General features: G+C 39.9%; 1 protein-coding gene across 2 annotated transcripts in view; it reads right to left on the bottom strand.

Moving 5' to 3' along the window:
* LOC105196654 (netrin receptor UNC5C) overlaps positions 1–26,649 on the bottom strand; it is a 295,574-nt gene that overhangs the window by 230,162 nt on the left and 38,763 nt on the right. Inside the window, exons 1-2 of one of the 2 annotated variants that reach the window (XM_039453014.1) lie at positions 14,264–14,289; positions 141–183 (exon numbers count right to left, since the gene is read on the bottom strand). The gene's annotated coding sequence lies outside the window, so the exon portion shown is untranslated. Of the gene's footprint in view, positions 1–140; positions 184–14,263; positions 14,290–26,649 lie in introns of those variants that run through there. The other variant, XM_039453011.1, reaches the window with a different exon arrangement.

Below are 26,649 nucleotides of genomic sequence, written 5' to 3'. Positions count from 1 at the left end.
ACAACAAAAATATATGATAAGTATTCATTGATATTATTCTTATGCTAACTCGTATACATTTATGTACATCTGTTTTATAGCTCATAAAATTTTCATAGATCCACTCCACTTCAGATTGAAATAAAGTATTTATCACTCACCGATACGATGCGCAACAGCGGAGTTGATGCGAGCTGCGTTGATCTGTAACATATAAACAGTGATGAGTAAAATACTTTTAAAATGTGTCCGGATATAAATACAGATACACGTGGAAAAATGTATCTAAATACAGATACTTATATATTTTAAATATATCTCAAATGCGTATCCGATACTTCAAAATTATATTTTATTGTAATAATGGTAATATGCACAAAATACACTAAATAAATGTTCATTAATGTTAATGCCATATAACGATTTGTCCGCAGTAATCTAACTAAAAGTACAGATACGAAACGTGATTAAACACACAACACCAATTAGAACGATAGTACACTACGTCATGTAATCATTTAGTGTCACAGACTTTTTTTGATAAAAAATTATAGAAACGTGACAGCTCGAGATAAATGTGAAATATAAATAAAATTTTCACATAAATATCTGTCAAATTTAATTATGAAATAATATTAAATAATAACTGAATTTATATTATAATATTAATTTAATGTGCGAAAAGCAGGAAGATATCAAAGAATTCTCCAACCAAAGTCATAATTATAGAATAAAAAAAAAAAGAACAGACATTCTTTGTACATCACTCTTTTTTAACATTCAATACGATTCACTACACAACATTGCATATAAATATATTCGAATAAATATAATTAATATTATAAAATATAATTGCGCATGCATAAAACGTTGCATGAATTTTGCAATAATTTGTAATAATAATTGCTAGAATAAAATAATTATAAACAATTTATTTAACAATTGATAACTAACGATAAATGATTGCTTCGCCGTTGCTCGATGCTTCCTAAGGTCTCCTCTTCCTCTCAGACTCTTCGATTAAACTCACACGAACAACACAACACTCGCGAGAACGCAATTAATTACGAACGCATGTGTACTCTAATAATCAAAATACGATAATCGCAACGGCACTTTGCACGGCACTCCCGACGTTAATCATATACGACGCGCGCTTTATTGCGTTGCAAAGCGAAGAACAAAAAGTTAACGCGCCCCGATCCTCTCACACGCGCGAGATATTATAGTGCTTGTTACACATACACTACACACGTACCTTTCGATACGCGCATATTATTATAGTGATTGGTTGCTGTAGCTAATAGTTCTTTCTCATAACAGGGAATAATCGAGTTTGGCATCTTCCTGACACTTGTCGCGATTGTGTCTCGAAGGGTAATGCGAAGGAACGGTCCGCGTCGCTACTCATCTACTCGAATCTCACTACGCGAATGATAACATAGTAATTGTGTTTACATGGTACGCCGCGTCGTACGCCACAAAAGTGAATGCCGAGCGCTCCATGTAAGCAAAACGATCGGAAATATTACAACACGTTGCGAAATATTTTTTTCCTCGAATATTCCGTTCTATCTTCTATTCGCATTTTTAATTAATTATCGATATATCACGGCTTTCTCTTCTCCTTCTATTTATTCAATCGATCCAACGATCAATCAATTCGTATCTCGCTCCGCGCATACGAAGCTAAACAAATTAATTTCAAGCGTGGCATGAGATATATTCGACTGCGACGTCATTAAGAAAACAACTAGCGCCAGCAAACATCATGAAATAATTATACTGCGTGATTTCTTTAACTTCAATTCTTTTAAATCAAATTCATTGCGGAATGTATTTGTTGCGATAAGTATTCGTCGTGTCAATATGCTTAAGGGAATCGTGAAAATTAATTAAATCGCGCGCATTGAGAATCGCTAAGGAATAATTGTGTTTTCTCTTAATTCTTGCCGACAACATTTCGCAGAATAACAACGCGATAATTCACGGAGCGCCTCGCGCCGCTACCCTCGATCGTCGCCGTGCGAATGACACGTACAGCGCGGCTTCGCGTAAGTACGCGTTGTACGTTTATCAAAACAAACATCAGGGCCTGTCGCACCAAGCGCGACCTATATTCTAAACATTTTCAATTCTAATCTCCAAGATAAACAATATTAAACTAGTCTGAAGTCGTGTGGGAGAACCTCCGTGCGCTAACGTTATTCTATTTTTATACGTATGTATTGGTGAAATCGAATATACAAGAGCTGAAGAAGGTCAGACGTAATGAATAATTCCATCCCACTCTTTTTCATTCTTCGTCTCATTCCTTCGTCAGCCCGAGGTTAATGCGATCGAGATACACGCTAATGTCCAACTCGATCGATAAAACTTATTATGCGATCGTTCAACTGTCACAACAGATTGCTGATAGAATTCTGCCGACATCAGAAATGTTACAGACCTATTTCCCCGAGGCCCATAACATTTAAGAAAAGATGTCAGCTGTCCTATTCGTTCGTCAGTTTGATTAGATCGACACAGCTGGTCTCTCAAACTGAATAGTATAACCATATCATTTGTATGAAATCTAAATAATCGAAAGAATTGATTTTATAAGTGATTTCCTTGTTCTTTAAATGCTTTGATATTGTTTAAATGATGTTAAAAAAACATTAGTTTAAAAAGTATTTGAGAGCAATTATTTTTTTAGAGAATGTATAAAATATTTTATTAGAAAAATGTTTATAAAATGTTAAAAGTTTTTAGAATCTTTATCACATATATTTTAAAGTAATAATTCATTTGTAAAATAATAATAAGCAATAAAAAGAATAAAAGCACTGTATCTATAAATATAGTTCTTTTATTCTTATTATTGCTTATTATTGTTTGACAAATAAATTATTAACATTTTATAAACATCTTTAATATTTCGAAGCATGTTGCTTTAAATAAATACATATATTATTATTAGTTGTCTGTTGTGATGCGATGCGAAATCATTATTCTGTATGCATACCTGTGTATTATATTAAAATATCAGAGAAACATCCGATAAGTAAATGGAAATATTCTATAACATGAAAAGGTTTACTAGTGAATTTGACGGTTTATTGAAATCCTTTACATAGGAAAACATATTCTATATTTCTGGAATGTATTATCGATTTGCTCTGATAAAAGAGAATGCGCATACCATCTGCTGTTCATGCCGAAGAAAAGTTCAAAACTTTACTGGCCCGCATGCTATTGAAATATCGATATTTCACTCCTGAATGTAAAGATATAAAATCTGTCAAAATATCCCATTTTATATATGAGCAATAATATCGAATGAGATTTTATAAATGAACATAACTTCGGACATTTTGCAGAGAAAAAAAAACCGATTTACATTATTTACCTTCTTTTAAGAAATCAATAAAAGTCATCTAAAAATTATATCAAGCTATAATTTCAAGTTATCACATATTTCGCGTGAGATGCTTATATCGTTTTCCTTAAGGGAATGTAAATTTATGTAAATGTAAGCATCGCACCGGTATACAATTATATCTACCAATTATATCTGCTAAATTATGAAAAAGGGAATTTACGTGAAAAAGCTCCTACATACCAGAAGTTTATTACACGCAGGTGCAAGCAATTTCGCGAGCAACGGAAAGACGGCGAGAATGAAAGAGAAAAGGTCGAGTGGCTTGTTGGCTTCGACAGTTAATCCGGCGCCTAATATCCAGGGGAAACTCGGCCAGCGTAATTCCACCCCTTTTTGGTGGCTGGCAGCAGGCGGAAACCGTCCTTTCAATCTCCCTCCGATCGGATATATCGTGAGCGGAGGAAAAAAGGAAGGTTAATTGGTCCGGCATTGACGGACGTATCGGACGTATCGGACGTATCGGACGTAATCCAGACGGACCCCGTCTACTTCACGACGTTGCGCGAGGAACGCGTCACGGGGCGGTGATTGCTCCGGCAATACATGTCTATTTCAGTGTCGGTAATAGAGCAAAGGCTCGAACGCGACCACGACGGTATTTTTATTTCCATCGACGACAAAGCGGAATCGATACGTGTGCGCACGGTCATTATCGTTCCCCATTACCGTTTCCATATCTGGGCACGAAGGTAATGGGAAATAATTCGCTTACATCGAGCGTCCAACGTTGCTTAAACCGCACTCGTATTACAATGGTATAAATAAATTCCGCGCGTTCCATCATCGAGCGCGGTTGGTACATACCGTAGCGTTTCACGACGGTTAAAAAACGAGCAAGAAATACGCGAGTCGAGAGGAACATGGCAAACGAATGTGTTTGCCATGTGTTTGCCGAATGCGAAGTATCGAATGGGAGTACATCCCTTACGAGAATTGCGCGAAATTGTCAATGCTCCCGACTCGTTTTCCCACGCAGGTCGGCATTCAGGGGAACAAGTTTACGCCGCGCGCCGGACCTTTGACCGCGAAGAACAATAAAATCTCTGTGTGTCGTTATTATTCCCTTATTTTATTCCAAGTGTCATTCGCCGTGCAGCTCGTCCAGCAATTTATACGTAAAACCCGAGGCAGAACTGTTCGCCTAACGCGACAAAAATCTCCCGTAATCGCCGTCGAAAAGATAAGTAACGGAAAAATATTCCAAGGGCGTGAGGAGAGGAGAATCGAAAAATCCCAGCTCGAGAGGTATTTACGAGCAACGGAGAGGATCGATTGCGAGAGGATCGATTGCGAAATGCATCGGCGCGCGCGTTATGCGTTTTATTTATTCTTCTTATTATTATTAATCTCCGCTCTCTCACTTTGATTCGTGTGCCGTTTCACGAAAAAAGAATCAACCTCGCCGCGATGTAAATCCTCCCCGGAGTCGATCGCGTCCATATAAAATGCGAAAGAAACATTTTTCGCGACGATCGCTGATGAGGAAACACATCCTCACAGCTGCAATAAAGCGCATCGCTTTATAATGACCGGATCGAGCAATTACGTTCCAGCCAGTGATTACTCGCTGCCCGAATATCCCGCGAGCACGACTCGAGAAATAAGAGAGCCCGCTCGTCTTTTTATATTTTTTCACTCGGCACGTGTCCTTGGCCCTGTCTTCTCTCGACCCGTCGCCGTCGTTCGCTTGCTCCGTATTACCGTGTCGCCGAAACAAGTTTACGAGATCTTCGAGACATCGGGCTCCTCGTTGTTGCGAGAGATAGAATCGCGATCCCTTAATCGACCGCTCGCGATAAGTCTCGTGAGAGCCCCGCTGTCGGCAACCTGTTTATTCTAATTAGCAGATATAAGATTAAAAAAACAGAATGAAAGACGGGATAGGAATTTATACGCGCATACGTGCTCACCAATATAGATATCACAGAAGGATAACGACTTCCTTTTAGACTTTTCAAATTATTCGATCAGATCGCGCCGAAATGTAACGCGGATGGCTTTCGATTCCACATGATTATTTAAACAGACAATTTCAGCTGTTCGAAACGATTTATCTTTATCTGAACGACTTTACGATTTAAGATACAAGAAAATTCATTTAATTAGCAATTAAACATAAACCGCGATTTGTACGTACATAATACAATTAAAGGATAGATAGGCTTATACATACGGTGATAGCAGAATCTTGGCGTTGAAATAATATTCTTTGTGATTTTACGTATAGTTTTTTATTCTTTCAAACAGTGTAACCGTTACTTTTGGTTTCAAATACTCTTTAGATTAAGACAAAATAGGTAATATCATAGAATTAATTTGACAAGTCAAATTATTTCAATTTTATATTATTGATGCTAATACGGTATTCTCCCCACTTAAGAAAAAATAAAAAATCTGTGCAAGATCTATTATTTCACATCCAGAAGTTGTATCTAAATTTATCAAATCGTTTCTTGGTATTCTTAAGTTGAAATAAAAATATCTTTCAAGAAGATAAAAATTTAATTTCAAGAAGTCACGTTATCAAAGTAAATTTTAAATAAATAAATTATTTGTTCAAATTATTTGCTCGATTTAGACAACTAATTTTTTTAATTCAAAGAAAATACTGACACAACTGTAAGAAATAATTTAGTTGTGATTTAAAAAATATTCTTTTATTTGAAAAAAAGATTTGCATTGTACAACCAAAACAACTACAATTTCTTTAATTCTAATAAAAGGAACAACTAAAAAATTTTTCCAATCAAAGAAACCTTTCATAGTATGTAGTAATGCACAAATTTCTTTGATTCAAATTTTTTTTATTCGAAGAAACTTTCTCCGCGCGCAGTGCCCGATCCTACTACGACCGTATATAGGTCTCGTCGTTAAAATTCATTTATTCCATGCACTATGAAAAAATTACGCGCAGCTTTTCGTTTCTAGCATTATAACTCGGTACAGTGCACCAACGGATTGGAAGCCTTGAAATACGTAAACGATCAGCGAGCTGTACCGACAGGCCATTAACGAGTCATAAAGGGATATTAACGTTAGCTGGTTAATTAATGCGACGCTTATTAGCGTCCCTGTTACGCCCGATAATCGCGAAAGCCAATCATGTCCCATCGTCGTGCCGGATCGGTAAGCTTCTTCGAGCGTTTCGCGCTCGCGGCAGGCCATCTCTTTGCGGCGCCGCTGCTTTCGCAACTACGTGCGCGCACGTTTGCAACAGTCGTGCTCGTGAGACGACCGACTCTCGTTTGCATGAGTAATTATTAACGTCCCGAGGGACAAAAGGCGATTTTCTCTCCTGCAGCGAGCCGATGTCGACGAGGCGACACTGGAGAGGATTCCCGGGCGCTCGTCCGCTCCGATTTATAGTGACTAGACGCTCGTGTGCCGTGTCTATCGAGATGAAAAGAGTAACCGGACAATAAGGGATCTTACAGACTGTTCAATTAGCCGTGAGGTTAGCCCAAGGTAAATAGGAATTGGTTGAAACTTGAATAGGTTTGACAAAACCTCGTGCTTGCGCACGTGCGCACTCAGATTTTGGCGTTTTTTAATTGTGCAAGTGCGCATCGAACGATTTGCGAAATGTAAATTGAGTATTACGAAAAATCTATCTGTTACGCTATTTTCGCACATTTAACATCAATGTTAAATGTGTATCCTAATTCATAAATAAATTCGAAAAACGTTTAATGAAATGTTTAACAAAAAAAAAATAAAAACATTTAATGACACAATTTGAAGAGAGAGCCTTCAGATAAATTTTATAGCTTCAAACAATATATAATTTTCCTGCTAATTAAAAAAAATAATCAAGGACATTATAAAGCCAGTTATATAATTAAAGTAATTACTTTAATAATGTAATTATTTTAATTCATCACGCTAATTGCAGGAAAAGATCACGTTGCGCTAACATGACATGAAATTAATAATATCTTATTTTTACTGCACAATTAATGATATTTGCGATACGTTTAGTTTATCTCAATGAACTCGCGCAGCAAATCGACAGCAAGGTGGTCCGCCAGCATCGATAGGTTGCACAGCCAGTAGAATTTATTTCAGGTATGTATATATACGCGGATTTTATTCGATACCGGGCGACTCGGCGAATGACACGCATCGGACGAACAGAAATCTATTAAAACCTGAATGTTCACAATTCTCCCGTGAGTCAGTACACTGGCAGGGGATTTTCGAGTGGGCGGCAAGCGAGTTAGCTGGTATCGCGCGATTTGTTCGACGATATTAATGACGCGTGTCCATTTCGTACGCCGGATATTTTCGCAGGATTGTTATGTAAAGCACATTACTTGTCAATATTTAGCGTATTTATAGCCTCTGCATGCTGCTGCAGTCCCTAATTTGAAGCAATGCTAATTAAATATTGTCTCTCTCTCTCTCTCTTTCTCTCTCGAAATTTGCTTGCGCATATTCACAAGCAAAATGCAATACGACAACGAATCACGTTGCAATTCGTATCCACGTCCGGAGAACATTAGAGAATTAAATGCTCAATTGCTAAATGTATGTTTTAAGCTATTGTTAAACGTTAGAATGTACGAACGCGAGGTACACAAATTTTTGCGTGACCTTCAGAGAATGGACGAACAATGGACCCGTAACCACACAGGTTAGCAAACTGTATACTCTGAGCAAATAGAAACTCATCGTTCGACGTTCCGTTACGTCGCTTTGAAAGGAATTGTAAAACAACGATCGCGTGATTCTCTCGTAACAACGTCGTATAAAGTCCATATAAAAATCCGTATTTTCATCGCGTTTCTTCTTTAATCGATCGTTATAAATGTTTTGTATTTAAAATATGATGTAATTTGTGTAGCGATAAAAGATACCAAGTGTACCAATTTATACGACGAGGGTAACCGAACGACTAAACGTGTTTCCAAAATTGGTAACCGACAATTAAACGCAAGAGGAAAAAAGAACTTTCGTCGACATGCCGGCGTTTCTCAATTCTTCCGTCCATCGCGCGTGTTCACACGATGCGCCGAAGAATTTCGTGCTGCCGTTGCTCGAGCATCATCGGTTAGTGGGAAGCTGCCTCGTAATAACCCGGCGAGAGAACCGGTACCACGGCGATCCTGGTGGTCTCTGGGAGAGGAGTCGGCGCACGTCTCGGGAATATTAGAAGCAGGAAGAATACGAAGTGTTTCGCTGATTACTCGCGCGGCATCGACGACTCAACATCGGCACGGCGTCTTCAAACACGATCGTACCGCCAAAGTGACTTGGATCTCAAGGGCGATCGCCTATCTACACCGAGGCCGCATTACATAGCGACCAAGTCGATTTAATCAACTACGTATACGGAATTTTTAATTCTCGATTGCGTCATTCTTCGCAGACGTGTGATAGACGTAATACTAGAACGCCACAATATACATATTCCTTATCCCCATATAGAGAGAGAGAGAGAGAGAGAGAGAGAGAGAGAGAGAGAGAGAGAGAGATAAGAGGCTTTGTTATACAGCAAAGTTATTAGACATTCCGAATTCTCACGTCTCCCATTTTACGTAGAAATTTATGTTAAGATCTTCTCATTTTACGAACAAATCCATTTTAATAGAAAATTATATATAACATGAATTTTAATCAGGTTACATATAATTGTCTCTGACGAAACAATTGGACATGACGTATTCACGTTCGAAGAATAAAATTATTATCCGATGAATTATTATCGTTATAATAGATATCAGCTACTCATGTCTAGTCTATAACGTGTAACTATTACGTATAATAGCTTCACCACCGTGCAACCACTGCGATCGATGGCATTTTATCAGGACTCGATTTATCGGCATGCGGACTCATGGTGCGTTTTCGAGAGCCGCCGGCTGAGTGCTTTCGAAAGTGACCACTCTAAATGAGGCTTGTGTTTGCAGTCGGCTTCAACCAAACTTGGTCCATATGTAAATGATAGAATAGAAAATCGAGTGGTCCGTTCTTCGATTCCCATTAATCTGGCGTTTTATCATAGCCAGACATTCTTCACTCTACGTCAATCATTGAATTTAACGGTAAATATTCATCGGCGTGTAATAATGGTTTATCATAAAAATAAGTGTATACATAGAGGAAAATCGCCATTCCATTTTGTTTTTGGATAATGTTTTAAACAAAAAAAATAATACTTTAAAAATAATACTTAATAATACTTTTTACTTTAAGTAAAAATAATACTTTAAAATCATAAATACAAACTAAAAAGTGTCTCCTATCAGATGGCACGGCAGTTTCTATAAAACTATTTTGTATTTTGCAATAATTAATGTATTTGTAACATAATCGAATAAAAAGCGTCTAAGAAATTAGGTTCTAAAATTGGCAGTAGTAAAATTCAAACACTTATTTATAATAAATAAAATCGACTTGCTTAAAATAAAAAATTGGATCAATATGGCGACTTTTTTCTAATAATTATTTTATACACTCATTTCTCGAGTTTAATAATATTTTATGTGGAAACAACAAACTTAAGAAAAATTAATTCTATTTTCTTAATGATGAGTTATACATAGAGGAAAGTCGCCAATACTGGCTTCTCATTTTATTTTTGGGTAATATGTTTTAAACAAAAAGTAAAAATAATACTTTAAAATCATAAATACAAACTAAAAAGTGTCTTCTATCAGATGGCATAGTAGTTTCTATAAAACTATTTCATATTTTCTAACAATTAATGTACTTGTAACATAATTTAATAAAGAGCATCTAAGAAATTAGGTTCTAAACTGACAATAGCAAAATTCAAACACTTATTTATAATAAATAAAATCGACTTACTTAAAATAAAAAATTGGATCAATATTGGCGACTTTCCTCTAATAATTATTTTATACACTCATAATTATTTCTCGAGTTTAATAATATTTTGTGTGAGAACAACAAACCTAAGAAAAATTAATTCTATTTTCTTAATGATAAGAGAATAAGCTATAAATGACAATTCAGTCATCGGAAAATCATTTTTTGTCAAACAGAGACGAATTTTATTTTCAAAGAAACACGTATGGATGTGTTTCACGTTACGGTACATTACTCGCAGCCACGATATTTTCCTAGCCTTCGCGCGAATAAATCTCGCTGCACACTGCAACCTTTTACGTTGACAAATCAATCGATCTTCGTTTGCGAAATTCGACACCGCGACGTCATTCGTCAAACGAGCGCAACGCTAAGTGCAATTTAAATCCGAGCGCGCGGTATCAAAGAAAAAGTACAACGAACGAAAAGGAAAAGCGCAGCAAAGTAAATCAGGCTCGCATCGCGACGCAGCTGGAACGTTGAAAAAAAAAAGTCGTAGCTTTAATTTAAGCCAGGTTTACGATCGCTCGGCACGAAAAGTTCCACAGCACGCGCGAGGCACGTCGCGTCGCGTCGCGTCGGCGCGCACGAGTGCAGAGCGGAAATGAGCTTTTTATTCCACACGGTAGGTCGACACTACGTCTCCTTGGTCCACCTTTGTGAGCGCGGCGCGGTAATTTTACACAAAGCATTAAGCGCGAATTTTTCAATATTGTTTTTGCCCACACGCGGTCGAACGGCGCGGTGACCGGTCGGCCGGCCAATTCGCACGGCATCGTTGTTACGAGAGCGCGCGCGCGCGTTACCTCGGTCCGCGCATTTACGTTTCGTTTCATTGTTCACGGACTACCGTTAACCGTCGCCATCACCGAGACAGCGGGAGAATTTATCTCGTGAAAATACAATAGTGTACGATTGCCGCCACACACCGGGCCGCAACCTCCGCGATACTTTTCGACGAGAGCGCGCGCACTTTTGCCGCGCTTCGCAGGACAATTAATTGAAACGAAATTTGCCCGCGACGAAACAATCCATCGGAATTTATCTCTGACAAAATATATATGCGTCGCTACCATTGCATGCATCTATTCCAACGAACGTGGAAATATTCAAAACAGCAATGTACGAGTTATGTCATCGTTCTGTTTCTTTAATTAAACGCGATCGGAATGCGCATATTTGCTCTAGAAGGCCAGATGTTAATCGTAAATCTTATCAATTAAAGGACCGTAAACGGGCTGCAACGCTTCGAATACGCTCGTAAATCAAAAGTTATCGGCGCGACTAATAATTAGAAGTAATAGTCGCGGCAAGGAACTCCGAGGTAAAAGCGCGTCCGGTTTTTCTGGAGGGAGGGCTCGTTCGTAAACAGATATATATCACCGAAGCACCGATTTATTCAGAATCGCGCGCGGCAATGACGCGGCATTCCCGCAGATCGTTGACGTTGTGTAAAAGCGATCAAGTGTGGGCCGGGGACATTTCCCATCCCGGCGTCGTAAAAGTGCAACGCGCCACCACGCGCATTCTGATTTAACATTATTGGCAACATTATTTATAGAGAATCAAATTTTCGACAGCGTAATGTTTGGCGGGTCGGCGGCGGCGCGGCAGGACGGAACACTGATTTCATTTTCGTATTTCGATCGCTCGTAAAATCGAACGCCATGGAAATCGACGCCGCCGCCGCGGTCCAATTCTGCATACGGAAAATTATATTAACGACGTACGCACAAATGTCATCCGTGCTACGAAATAAGCGATCGAGCCCCACGGGGTTCCTCGCGGTTTCATCATTGACGCGGCGGGTTATTTTTACCTAGAGGCTTATTACGGACGAAGACGAGAGAGAGAGAGAGAGAGAGAGAGAGAGAGAGAGAGAAAGAGACAGAAAGAGAATGCTGTACCCGCATTACGTGACTGGCAAACTTTTATTGCTAATTATTTTTCTCTGTTTACGAGACCTCTGTTACGGGATCTTCACGTTTTCCATCCACACGCGTAATCGAGCGTGACAATAATAAAAGTTACACAGCTGTCGTCCCGCAGCTTCTCGTCTTCCCCGTTCGTTCGGCATTCAACCGTCGAAGTAACTAGTTTCTGTAACAACAACTATCTCGCGGGTTCTCTTATCCCACGCTCGCCAAAGAGACAGAAAAGCCGTTAATCTCGACGTATAATCTCTCCATTTTCGTGCAAAATAAAATTTACATAGAGACCGGTCGCGCGTTCTCGCCGAGAGAGAGGTGAAACGTGCGGCCGCGCGCTTCCATTACTTCGCGGAACATAATACTTATAAAAATTCGCCAGAACAAGAATCGCGTTTATCTCGCGTCCCGCGTGACGATAATATCCCGTGGTGGGAAGCGGAGTGTTACTCGAGAGACGCCGAGTGTACGTAGGTGCAAATACGGCGTATAAACTATATTTCAGCGTAGCCGACGGGGAGAAAGACGACGCTTTAAAATTGTCAAGTGCGCCGCCGTATTTGCTTACCGTCACGCGCCGTACATCTCCCGCGAGACGCAGGCGGAGGCGCGAACATCCACGATGTATGATAATTAGACGTACTTAAAAAAAGCTTATTGAAATCCTAACTGCAGTAGCGTCCCGCTGCCACGCTGGATAATATTGCCGTATTCGCCACTGCGTCCCTGACAATCACAGTGAGGACGACAGCGTTGCATCGAAGCGTTAGAAGCACATACTTCCTATTCTCATGTTAACGAATAATTTCTATGCCTATTATTCAATTTTAAAACAATGTGATGGCACTCCTCGAAGAAAATATAAATTCTCGAGGCATTTTGACATGTTCTTTTTGACATGTTCTTTTGACCAGCTAATCATAAAAAGATGACAACCCCATCATTCAATAGAAGAGAGGTTTTAGTCGTCTTGTACACTGAGAGAAAAAAATATGCCGCAACAAAAATATTTGACTTAACGCAAAAGAATTATTTATTTGATAGATCACAATAGCTTTTACTTATTTACAGTTAGATTAAAAATTTCTTAATTAAAATATTTATATAAATAAAATAAAGAAACAATTTTTATTCAAGTAATTTCTTCTTGCATTTCTTCTAGAAAATATTTTCTGTTAAATTATTTTTATATTGAAGATAATTAGCTTTTTTTTCAATCTAAGAAAACAATTTAATTAAGTTTAATAATATCATTAGTTCATTCGTAAAATTATTATTTAAATATAAAAATATAAGATTATATACTTCGGATAATATATCTATTTACTTGAAAGTAAATATTTTACTTAAACAGAACAAACAAAATGGTTGCATCAAAATATATGATTTTAAAAAAATATATTTTCTTCATTAAAAAAAATGTTTTCTCTGAATATATTTATCACTTTTTATTTGAGAAGAATAAATTTTGTAAATAATACGCTTTTAACCGCCTTAACGTTCTTCTCAACGACTAGATTCAGGTCCGTGGAAAATTTTACTCGTAATTTCATACTAGCAAACACCTCTTGACACTGTAATTCATTAGCCGCATACATTTACGTGCGCGCCAGAGATTATACGCCGAAATACCGAACGCTTCGAAGCTCAAGATAAATTTGGGACATTAAAGCCGGAGCCAAATTCCTGTTCGTTCGCCGACGTAACTAACGGACGCGCGTACAACAACAGCGACAGTCGCTTAAAACTCGACGTCACACGATGGCATGCGAACGGAGCTCATCTCGTCGCGCGGACGTGCTAATTAACAATTAACAAGGGCGAATCGTTTCGATGGCGCCGACCGACGAGTCTACTCGCGTGTTTATCGCGTTGTACGGCTCGTATGTATATCAGCTACCGACGCGAGCATAACGACGTCGTTATCGTCGCGCTGATCGCCGATCGCTGTGGTCCCGCGCGATACCTTATAACGCGTTCTGATTTCTCGCCGATAAAGTGAGTGACAGTAAAACTGGTACGACCGAGAGCCGGCACGGTATATGCATACGGTAGCGCGTATGTCTGACAGTTTAACATGGTACCTTGCGTCGAAACTTACCGGAGTAAGTGCGGCCGGCAGCGTGGTGGCGACGCGACGGTAAAACGGTGCCGAAATGACCGTTGCTGAAACCCGGGAACCCGCCGCCGGCCTCATGAATTCCGGCCGGCGACCAAATTATTCGTCGAGAACGTGAAGATCTTGTCCACGGTCTTCTGTAAATCACGAAAGGCGAACGTACGTTTATTAATCGTAAATTTGGCAATACATTCTGTAAAATATGCTACTTTATCACGTGAAGGCTCACAATTTATTATTGTATTTTTTTAATACTGTTAAAATATGCGTTGAAAGCTCGAAATTTATGCACATTATACTCAGATATTTCTTCTTTGTTATACCGTTGTAATTATTTTCTGAGGAAACGTTTTACTCGAAAAAAAAAGGAGAATCCGGTTATATATCAGAATAATGAGAATGTATGTGACGTTTCTCATAATATACGTTCGGCAATTCGTGTAATGGTATTTCCCTAAATATTAAGATTCCGATAGCGCCTTACCCACTTTCCCTCTAAAGTTTCACCGTAAATCTTACTTTTTAATTTTCGAGGAAATGTGAGAATAAAAGTTCCGAAAAGTCAGATGAAGAATCGGTAAAAGAGTCGATATCCCGAAACCTTTCTGTGTTTAGCTATTCGAGAAAATCTGTAGATACGTATTACCATTTTGTATCTCCGCTCAAATTAACTCGATTTTTAAAGAATGTTTTACAATTTTCACCTCCCCATCAAAAGTGATTTTTCATTTTTGAAATATTAACGTGCGCTTTAATCTGTGCACAGTGTGTACGAGCTTCAATAACAATTTGTATTTGTCGTTTTTCAATTTTCAGTTGGCAATTATATCGCATTCAAGGGACAACGCGTTAATGCGTTACTCCCGTGTAATAATTACGTGTGTAAATTGTCGGATATAGGGAGTATTGAGACACGTGTAATCCTACTCCCGAATGTATAATCTGTCGCGCCGATTACCCCCGTTTATTTGAATTTAATTAATTATAGCTTATGCCGGCGGATTTGTTTGAATATCCCTTCGCGAAAGCGTGCAGGAGCCAGCATGTGCCGTGTGCACGCGCGAAAAACAGGAGGTTGGCATTGTTTTCGGTTTTAATACTTCTGTCAATAACGCCAACAACCTTTTCATGTCGGGAACGTGCTCGTCAGAGTGTTCACGGCTTTCAATGGCTGTCTCGATGAATCATTTTGCCTGATTTCAAAGCATAATGAATTCACATGTTTATACGTCGCAAATTCGAAAATAAATTGAGGAACGCCAGGACTCATCCAGCACACGCGCCGTCGCGCCGCGGTGTCGCCCGATACTCCCGAGTTCTCCATTAAAAATGCGTTATTTCGATTAAGCAGGTGCTCGTTAAGCAGGTGCTCGTGCATCGAGCATGTAAAAATTCGCCGCGACTACCGCCGCCGCCGCCGCCTCTCGATAAACAATATGAGTGAATGCGTCGCGGTTATCACGCTCCGCGTATCCATCCACTGCCGAGTACCAGATAACACTGCATAAAGCCTCCTCCACGGTGAACACGTGTCGCTAATAAACGTCATCCCAGCATGTGCGACGAGAGATTGATTCTATTAATACGAGTAATTACCGAGTGTACTTGGCGCCGCATGCATAATGTAATTTTGAGCCCACTCCTCTCTCTCTCTCTCTCTCTCTCTCTCTCTCTCTCTCTCTCTCTCTCTCTCTCTCTCTCTCGCGATCCTTCCCTTTCTCTCTTTCTCTGTCTCTGTCTCTCGTTCATTACTCGCGAGCGCGCTTTTAGCGCCGTATATTTAAAATCCGATTTAATCCGAAGCCTCTCAGCCAATATCTCCCTCCCCCCCCTCTCTCTCTCTCTCTCTCTCGCTCTCTCTCGCCACTCATTTCGCCGCGCGACTATTTGACCGCAAAAAAAGTATTCCTCACTAAATTCGTTTGATTCGTACTTGCAGGCTACATCCAATCCAGCGACCGCTTGCAACACCGAGATTACGTTTATTTCATCATATTCCGAGAATTTCATACGCGTCGTAAAATATGCACGATTATCTGCTGATCTCTTCGTAAAGTTCCTTCACGCGCAGTGCAACTCTGCAGCACTATCTGATCACACAAAAAAGTACTCCCCCGCTGAATTCGTTTGATTCGTACTCGCAAAGCTACATCCAATCTAGCGAGCGCTCGCAACGTCGAATAAAAATTCACCTCACATACTTTTTCATACGTAATCAAATATTTGTTTTTACCGTCCTTCTCTTTTAATCAACCATCTATTAATTCCTCTGGCTCGATTACTAAAAAATTATTGTCACGCAAATTCGGCTTAGATCGGGCGCAAATATTTTCTCTAGTGTCATTTATGCATATGGCTCGTCGATCTCGTCAAGTTTCAGCGGAGACTAGATTAAGCTTTTATAACCGTCACAGCTCTTCATTAGAAATCACTGCGCTCACAATTTTTTCTACGAGTTACTCTAGTAGAGCTGATAGTAGAGCAAAAATGGGTAATCGAAATCCGCGATCTCTTAAAGCGGTTTCCTTAAGTAGGGTTCGATATTCTCGAGACGCACTACTCCAATCATATTAAAGACGATGTCGCCGAGGGAGAGCGACGATGAAGAGGATAAAGTAGGAACAAGGGCCGAGCAAGATCGGGCAAGTAGGCGAAACAAAAGAGTGAAGGACTGGAGTCGACAAGTTATGCAGAGCCCCCGGAGCGTGCATTTGACTAAGCTCAGTCTCTTTACCTCCGGCTCTTCCTTCTCATCATCCTCTTTCTTCTTTTTCGTCTTTTTCTTCTCCTTCTTGCTCGTTCCTCCACGTCTTTCTCCATTCTCGCTATCTCATTTACTCCATATTCTTCTTCTTCCTCATCTCCTCTTTCCTCTTCGTGTATTTCTTCCTCCTCCTCCTCCTCTTCCTCTTTCTCGCGTTCGCTGACTGTGACTTTATCTCGGCATAGCAGCTTCTTTCCGACGGCTGATTACGTATGCGCGAGAGAGACGAGTCCAGGCTTATGAAAGTGCAAGGTGGATGAGTGGGGGCCCTCCACCTCGATGTCCTCTCCACCTCCGGCACGGAAGAGACGAGAGGCAATAAATAAGACGTACTGAATGTAACCCAGCAAAACCTCGCCGAGTTTCCACGTACGCCTGAGAAGAGCGAGAGGTATAACTTTTCTAAATACATGCATACAAACATACATACATACATATATATATATATATATATATATATGTATGAATGTATGTATGTTAGTATACATGTTCTGCGCGCAGTCAGGGTTACACACGAACGAAGCTTCAGTAGTTTGTAAGGACGGATCATCTATTGGAAAAGTCTCTAGCATTGCCTTTTCTCAATAAATCTTTCTTGGAACGATTTTGAAATAAAAATGTTCTGAATTCGCCGAATGTTTTATATAACGTGGAACAGGATTAATCCGAAACATTAATCAGTGTGACATAAACTAAAAGTAAATAAATTTTAAAAACTTTAATCATTAAGTAAAATACAATGAGTAAAACGAGTTGATTTTTGTTTCTGGAGTGGTAAATAAAAACAATATGTTTTTTTTTGCTACAATGAAGTAGTTTTTGAAATTGTATTTAAACTGCTAAATTCGTGTGATTCTGATCTTTAAAAAAATTTTAATTTTTTCCGCAAATATTAAAATCAACATGTGAAGCAAGTACATGTATAAAAAAATTATTATAAAAATAGTATATTAATGAAAACGTAAAGCTGTAATAAAATAAGCAATATTAAAATCGAGCAAAATGTGATTTTGTGAATAACACAAATTAATAAATATTAAAGGCCTTATTCGATCAAAGCAAAGTAGTGTTTAAAAATACTTTTACAATCATTTTTTCTCTCAATGTAGATGTTAAACAGATTAAATGTTGATTTTAATATTTTTTCCATAAATTACAATTTTTTAAAGGTCAAAATCAAATTAAGTAGTTCAGAAACTACAAAAAAAAACTTGTAAATCGGGAACAAAATTTAACTTATTTTACCTATCGTCCTTTTGCGACTAATTATAACTTGTAACTATACAATCTTTTCAAATCTTTCTAACAATGCATTATAAAAATGACATAAAAATAGCTTCTGGAAATCTACTTCGCTCATTACTTAATACTAAGTACTATAACGTTCTATAACATTCAATCTTTCTTAATAGTTCAATAACCTTCAATAATTTCAGACTTTTGTCTATCCGTACAAAAGACCATTCATACTGATATTACATTTACGTCATATTACATTAAAACTTTATCGACAATGACACGGTATCTTGTATAAATAATATATTCTTAATTACATTCCATCTTAATTAAATCCTTACGTCCACATATAAATTTAAGCACGAGCATTTTCGTTCCTATCTTTATGTCTCCTTATCCGCATCACGTGTCACATTACGTTAGATTTCGCGATCATGTCTGTCACACAAACGGAACAGATTAATAACTTAAACGACGTCTGTCGAATGTTTTAACGTTAACTGCCGTCCCAACTTTGATGTCTGAAGATCACAATTTCTTCCATCAGACCCCGGCGGCCAATTCGAGAGAGCTTCGAAGCCAATTAATACTTAAATAGCGGCAGCGCGCGAAATATTGTTACATTTGGATGAACGCTCGTAATCACGTGAAATTTGGCGATTTTAATCGATGGCGCAATCGGCCCCGCGTCCGCCGAATTGTATCATCAGAACTTTCACTTCGGCCGCATTAATAATACTCGGCTCCCTAAGCGGCCGCAAGACTCATTAAAAATTACGACATCGCTCAGCAACGACGGGATGTCATTAACGAAATCGAATTACAGCCCCGACTTCCCATAGCCGCACGGCCCGCCGCCGCTGCGCCGCATGTAAACGTACGTAGGTGTACATGAAAGCGAAGCAAGATAAATCGCATGTGTCTACGAAATGCGCAATATATTCGAGTATTTTCATCGAGCACACGTAAGTCGCATTCCAATATCTCAAATTTCAAATGCACAATGCACTTTTCCTAATGCAGCACTCTGCATCTAATCACGCGAGAGAGAGAGAGAGAGAGAGAGAGAGAGGGAGACGGTGATACGTTGCTTACACGAGACAAGAAAGCGAGGGGAAAAGCGAGGGGAAGCCAGTAGCGTAAGCCGAAATGAAGAAAAGTTCGATAATCGTTAATAACTCCTTTCGTCTCATCCGCTGCGCTCCTTTCGCGAAAATCCTCCATCTTCCCGACTGATCTTAAGAATTCCCACGAACGAAGAAATCCCAAGATCGTCGGTGAGGAACCTTAAAGGAAGAGGAATCCGCTTCTATCGCCAATTCAGCTCTATCCGTGTGCTTCTCGCTCTTCGCCAACCCTCTCCCTTTCTGGCTTCTTCAAAGATCGAGATATTCCATCCCTCGGAATTAATATGCACCGACTGGTTAACATCGAGCAAATTCCCAGACAGACACGTGAATCCAAGGGGATTCGACGCGCACCTTTATGAAGGTGCTTCGGCACGAACCACTCACGCGGATAGGCTCTCCCATTACAAAGCCAAATCTTGTTCCAAGGAAGTTCCCCAGTGGTTTCACTACAGTATCACATCAAAGAGGATTAGTATTCTAGCAATGTATCTTCGTCTTATATTTGCGAGAGGCGTGGTATCGACAGCAGAGTAACATATTATCTTCGTTATCAAATATCATTTGTCTACGTACGAATGCGTAACAGGCCATTTTCCATCGTAACAGTTGGACGTTTCACAAGGTGCACGTATCCGATCGAAATCACATATACGTGGTACGTACTCCAATAGACAAAACCGGCCGCGAACACTAAGTAGTTAATATACGTCAGGCTGTAATCAGAAATGCTACCCGCCGACCGTGGGCATTCATTGCATTCGCACACCGTATACACTTCATACTTTATATCGCTTGGAAAATATCAGTGGCTCGTACGGCCCGACAGGCCGAGGAATCACGATCAGGCGCCGACAACATTTCGCCGAGATACAAACAGGTTTCCACGAGAGAACTCACAGCTCACGCAGTCGCTAAAAAGTTGCCTAATTACACACGAATCCGAGCGAGTGACGCGGGTGAAAGGCGGGTGAAATCACGCGACTCGCGCCGACAATGGCCGCGATCCGTGGGTTTACGAAATTACGATCATTATCCGGTCGACGCGACGACATCAAATACCGCCGGCGAATCGGTAATTCCGCGGGAGGAGATCGTAAACTTCCTCCTCGCGCTAATATCCGAGGCAAATCATCTAGAATTATTGCGGCGGCCGACGAATCATTTTCAACCGTCGGTACCGGATCGTCGGCAATTTCAATATATTTCTCGGGATTACAAACACTCGGAGGGACTCATCAATTTTGCATTATCTCACCGCCCCTACCCCTGAGCGAGCTATTAGAGGACTGATCGATCGTTGCGGGTAATCCACATTACTCGCTCGGGGCTGACATACAGAACTACCCGCCCGGTTACACGGAAGCCAGATCTCACCGTGTAATTCCGGTAGCAAGGTCAAGGGCGATAATTACAGTCATGAAAAACGACACCGCTGTGTATCGCGATATCCGCTTTCCAAGGATCGTTATCGCTACATCTGCCAACAAGCTCGTTTTTCATCAATTACATGTACAAGATATCATCGGCGCTCAAATTGATTCGACAAGAATGTATTACTTGGGAATTATGGGATCAAAATTGATTTCACAAAAATTACTAAAGTAATTGAAATAGAAAATTTCTCGTTTTATATCATTAGAGAAAAGTACTTTTTAATTACACCTAACGTGACATGATTAATGAAGAAGAATGTATTAACGTCATCTTGCATTTGTGACGGTTATTCATTGCAGTGATGATTAATGATGAAATAATAATTGTGTTCAGATGGAATTCATTTCAGCAAGACAGCCTGTTGTAGAAAGAATTTATAAACTGTCCCGCCAATTATATACACCAGAGCTTCGACAACTTTGGCCATGCTATAAAGTTCTCACTTCCCGCAAACTTTATACGGCTCTCGATTCTTTTACTTTGGTTACGTTCCACAATTAAATAAAGTCATCCGGATTTTCTCTTTCACAGTGAATCTTCTCGTGGCAAATTGTTTCCCAGTCTGTTGGTTGCGTCGAAATACCAAGTCGTTTTGCTTTTTACTTTCTTCGTTTTCGTTGTTTTGTGTTTCGACTAGTTTCACGCAACTCCTCCCAACCGCCTCGGTCTTTATCCTCCACACTAGTAACGAACTATGTATAACGTATATTGAGAACAAGCCCAAAGACGGACAAAGCGCAAGGCGTAAGAGAGGAAAGGAGAGAAGGCATCGTGGTATGGATAATTAACACAAGCCGGCTTCCCGCGGCTCGTGCTATATTTGCTCGGGTACGAGAGGGAACCAAGGCCAGAAGGCAACGAGATGGCGAAACTGCTTCCCATCATTGCGGCATAGCGAAGTGAAATTAGGGATGCCCTGTAAGGATATTTATAAAAGGGTTAATTAAGGGCGCGCTGAAGCCAGGCGCGTTCAAATGGCTCAATCGTTCCATGGAAACCCGCTACCTTTTTACACGCCGTATATTTTTCATATTTTTACATCGCTTGGAAAAAGCACCTTTCAGATTGTTCCCTTTTTCGCCTGCTCGTAAAAATACAAGCTCGTAAAAACGACTTTTTTAATACGCTCCTCAAATTGTCTCTTTAATGCTCGCAGAAACCGGATTAATTCTTCGTGACTGCCGCCGCGCCGCGCTCCATAAAATCAAGAACCGCTGTGAGAAATTCTAATTCGTTTAATTGAATAACTAGACTGATTGGAAACGGGTATAAATTATAGGCAACGTTGATGCTTGTTTTTCTTAGCAAAATTGACTGCTAGTGGGTTTTCTAAATTATCGCCATATTAATTATATATATATTTTTTGTTTCAAATGTAAACTAGATCTCTCTTTCCCTCTCTTTCTCTGCTTTATTACAATAATTGATAAAAAAAATTTACAAGAGAACCAGGAGAAAAATTCTTAAACAAGGTCTCTTTGCATTATTTTATAAAAATGGACAATGGACAATTTTTCAACAAAATTATAAATATTTATTTTTTTAACACTCTGTTTTACAATTAGAAAAGAAAATTCTCATAAAAGTGCTAATGAAACAATTATTCTTTCATAAACGATATTTTTGTACCTTGTTCACATGTTAACACTTACGACATCGTGGACACGCGTTTTCTAATAACTTCTTTGTATCATTTTTTGACAGTAATTAAATGCATTTTTGTATGGAGTCGCATTTCAACATGGAACAGTAATCTTACATTACGCAAAGGCTCCAAAGGCTCCTTAATGCCGAGTTGTTAGTATGCGTGTCGTACAATCTAGTACTCTCGTATACTGTCAGACACTCATTAATAATACCTACTTAACTAATTCCTCGTTACGCCCCGGTAGTCCAGCCTACTTGGCGAGAAGGCTTCGATTAAGAATAGTACATTTATTTATATTTTCTTCTTATCACACTTTTTATTAATCGGAATAAAATATTTCATAAAGTCGTCACGTCGCGCATTTATCCGCGAGATTTAATCTATATATATATTTACATATATATTTTTATAGCGTGGAAAGGAGCATTACTAGCAAATATATCGATTGAAATCGTTTAATGCGGAAAATCGGCAAATGTATGCACGCTAAACAGGAACAGGACTTCTGTTCGTCAGTGTCAGTATCAGTATCAGTATCAATTAGCCGATGCGGAACGTGCACATTGCATTGTAAATTATCCTGTTAATTACGATCGTTCTAATTAAGCAGCCGAGATATCAATTATCCATCACTGTTCTGATTGGTTGTATATCTCCTCCGCTATCATCGCTACCATACAAGAATTCCACGACCTAGCAGCTCGTCGACGTCCAGAGCCGGAGCGCAGCACCGCGCCGCGCCGCTCTCCTCTTTCGTAAGCTTCGTTGATCTTCATCATCCGTCAAGACGTCTCGCCCGTTTTCGCCACAGAGTCACGGCGTTTGATCACGTTTCAAAGCTGCGTCGCGCACCGCACGCAGATCTTTTAATAAAGGACGGCAAACTGGCGTCGTCATGGTGAATGTTATTCCCCAGTATATATACGCGCCTGACGACGTTAAGCCGCGATCCTGACCTCTCGGCGGTGCGCCATGACGACGACGACATATTCGTTCTCTCTCTTTCTTCCTTTCCTCCGCGACGTCGCGGGAAAACGGCAACTCTTCCGCGTAATCAGGTGCGAGATACGATCGAGACTACGACGCACTCGTAACCGGAAATGCGTTGTAGCCGTCGGCTCTTCTCGCGAAACGAGCGTCGAACGTGTAGAGAGACAAACGCGCGAGATGCTCGTAAAACCGGGGTCTCCCATTCTCTCTTTCTCTCTCTCTCTCTCTGTTTCTCTCATCCTCTCCGCGAGAGACGGTAGTTTAGCCGCGCGCGCGCGAGAACGAAGACCGACGCAAATCTGGACGAGCTGACGGTCCGTTAAATACACTGAACACGGGGAGAAGCCGACACGTCCGAGTCCGCCGGCGATAAAACCTCTCCCGGTCATGAAAGCCGTCTATCGATAAGCGAATATTTACTTTTGACGAACGGCACTTGTGCCCCGTAGAGAAAGAATTGTTTGAACAGGACGTGGATGGTATCGGGCTCGGTAAATCCTGTTAACGAAATTCATGCTTTTCTTCGCAAGCGTGAAAATATATTTTAGCGCACATCGAGTTGAGATAGTTTGGCATTTTGCCTTCTACGAGAGAATAAAAGTAAAAAAAAAAAGAGAACATTTGATATCTGAAGACTGGTCCGACGCCTTCGTTTGCCGTTCTCATTCCTTTATTTTTTTCTTATCTCTCTGACATTGGCAAACTGTCAAGCCTCTGCATCTCCGAGATAAAGAATTCACACTTTCACGGCGAAAGATATTCACAGTGTCTTCTCACAGTGTATTCTCGGCTGGCTGAAAACGACGAGTGTTTCCCGTCGAGAGACGACACACGGGAACGTTGCCGTGACGTTTTTCAGCGTTTCTATATCTATTACTCCATTTCCACGAAAAAGACGTTCAATAAAATGAAATATTATAATACGTTAGCAATATTTGATTTTGTATTTACCGAATACTGTCTATCGAAATCCACGTCTCTTGGTGCAAAAAGAAGTTTAGCAAATAAAATAGCAATCTCTTAATTTAATATACTCCAAAAGCAGAGATCCGAAATTGCAATTGATGTCTCTATAAATGTAACTGTAATGTTAGTGGTCGATTTTTATTCAAGATGAGAGAAAATTAATTACTAGCAAAAAAAACCGATATCTATGTCATCAGCTAGATAGACTCTCACCAAGCAAAAGTCGCGCAAAATTGCAGTGCAGAATTTAATTCCTTTAGTTACTAGTTACTAGTACAATAGGCCTAACGCCGAAGAAGCGTTCCATTCTTCAATAGAATCCGCGAGACAAAAGAACGATTTTACAATTACATTTGCGAAGAATAGCGAACGCTTCTATTCATTAAAATCCCGTGAAAGTCGATATTCTTGGAAAGCAATGGTGGTCGCAAGAGATTCGACTTTTCAATCAACAAAACTCTTTCGCGACTTCTTACGGAACAATTGTCGGCAGTAGTTCTCAAGTTTGTATACCGCCGTTTTAACCGGATTGTGTCGCTTATAGTTGATTCGAAATAATTCCACGTCGCCATGAGTCCCGTATTTAATCTTCTTATGCCAACTTTTAACAAAAATATCCGAGTAATAGTCAGATATATCACACGACTCTCCTAAAATAATATTTGGTATACATACAATTTATAAACGAATAAAAAGTACATAAACATTAAATTGGGTTCACACAATTTGTGTTTAATAGAGTGCATTCTCGTTTCCTCGTCGGATTAAAAAGATTATTATGATGAGATAAACGAACTCTTCCTGCATATAAAAGCGACGATTGCATTCTGATTTTACTAATCAATCATCGATATGTTTACGAGACTCCTGTGAAGACATGACGCCGCTGTTTATTTAGCATTCGAGCTTCGCTTTGAGACGAACTGACTCGCCCCGTTACCACGAATTCCCATTTCCATTACCAGAGACTCGCTGCCGACTCCGGTTCGTCGACACTACGCGGAGGTGGCCGTGTCTATCTAGATGGCGTAGAACCGACGAGTAGAAATTCGTGTACCACCGAGGACCCTTAATACTGGCGTTTCCCAAATTTACTCAGGTGACGAGGGCCACTAGAAGAGACCGAGAGCAACGAGGTGGAATAGTAAATGGCGGGCAGAAAGAGGGGTTGCTTGAATTTCACTCGATCCATCGATCCGTGGAGATCCGTCGTGACCCTCCTCCACGGACGGACTGTGTGTCGCGACGTCGACAACGTCATCGGCATTCAAAGGCTACGCATTATCGAGAAACGCCGAGAACGGGAACGGCGCGGGAAACGTGCATTGAGACATTGAATGGTAAAGCCATTGCTATCGGTTGTGAACGATCGCCAACGCGCGAAACGCGGACCAGAATTTCACTGATCTATCATCGATCAGCGACGTTTGTGTACGAAATTCGACAGCGAGAACTTGCGGGGGATCGATTACCTGCATTACCCATTCCATTTTTGGCTTTTAAACCCTTGCGTGACGCATATACGTGAATCAAAAAGACTCGCAATTTCCGCCTTCTCGATTTACCGTGATTCCAGCGATTCTCTGTGCAGCAATATATAATGGACTGTCAATATAACATTTTAATCATCAAACGGATACGTCGCTATTGCGCCAATGATAATAATATATTTCATTATAATTTTCATTTGTGTAACATAATGCAATTGTTTTACATGGCTACGACAATCACGGTATTGCAGATAATGATCCATCCGACATGAAATGCGTACGAATTATTGTAACCATATTATAATAGTGTAATTATAATCATCATGTTATCGTTACAATTAGACTGACGCACGTTTCTATCGTAATGCCGAATAAATATGTTCTATAGATGGAATTAAAACGTCAGCTTGAATCATCTCTTTCAGAAGGTTTTTATCGAGAGCGGCGTAACGGCACTCTCCGTTATATTTGTTGCCATAACGCGTGTCTCCTTCCAGGTGATAAATTTCTTTTCAGTTTTCTCTGCTGCACAATATATTCATACCGACTAGCGAGACTACCGCGCATCCGGTAACTTCGATTTTTGTTCTCACGATTTTAACGACGTAGAAGAAAATACGCGTGCCGGGAGGTTTTAATTAAAACCCGCTGGGTTTTGTCGACGGCGCATTAACTGTTGATTAACAGCATGACTCCTCTTCTCGTTTCCT

The sequence above is a fragment of the Solenopsis invicta genome, chromosome 8, assembly GCF_016802725.1.
Source record: "Solenopsis invicta isolate M01_SB chromosome 8, UNIL_Sinv_3.0, whole genome shotgun sequence".
NCBI classification, from domain to species: Eukaryota; Metazoa; Arthropoda; class Insecta; order Hymenoptera; family Formicidae; genus Solenopsis; species Solenopsis invicta.
The sequence above is the reverse complement of the archived record's forward strand: the minus strand, read 5'-3'. Positions and strand labels throughout refer to the sequence as shown.